Source organism: Ipomoea triloba, chromosome 16 (assembly GCF_003576645.1).
Source record: "Ipomoea triloba cultivar NCNSP0323 chromosome 16, ASM357664v1".
Classification (NCBI taxonomy): domain Eukaryota; kingdom Viridiplantae; phylum Streptophyta; class Magnoliopsida; order Solanales; family Convolvulaceae; genus Ipomoea; species Ipomoea triloba.
The window spans coordinates 17890831-17891430 of record NC_044931.1 but is presented as its reverse complement, the minus strand read 5'-3'; positions in this window follow the sequence as shown (position 1 = coordinate 17891430).

The following is a 600-nucleotide window of genomic DNA, read 5'->3' as shown; positions in this document are numbered from 1 at the left end:
GAGGTATACTTCACATCCCTGGTGCATATACTGCTTCAGTTTCTGCGCTGTCAACAACCTGGATTCGTGTTGCTTGTCAATCCCTCGGTAGGATATTTTCCTCCCTTCTGGTCCTCGTAACACAATCTTCCGCTCATCACACACTATCCGAGCTTTATACTTATCCAACCAATCCATTCCGAGTACTACATCAATGCCCTCAAGTTCAAAACGAACGAGATTTCCGGGACAGTTAGTTCCAGCTACTTCTATCGCAATGTTATCATAACCATTTCTACAGGCTACTACTATTCCCGAAGCAGTTTTGACATTTAGATCTAGCTCAATAGTAGGCCTTAATTTCAGTCTATCAGCAAATGCAGATGATATAAATGAATTGGTAGCTCCTGTATCAAATAACACTATTCCAGGTACTGAGTTTATGGGAAATGTACCAGTTACGGCGTCGTTAGCCTGGGCCTGAGTGCTATTGACGACGTAAATTCTGCCTTGGTTTCCCGTGTTACTTTCTCCCATCACTTGCTTCCCTTTGTGGTTGGAACCAGATGCGACGTTTGTTGGTCCTCCCGGATTTGTTGACTGAGAGTTGGCCATTCTGTT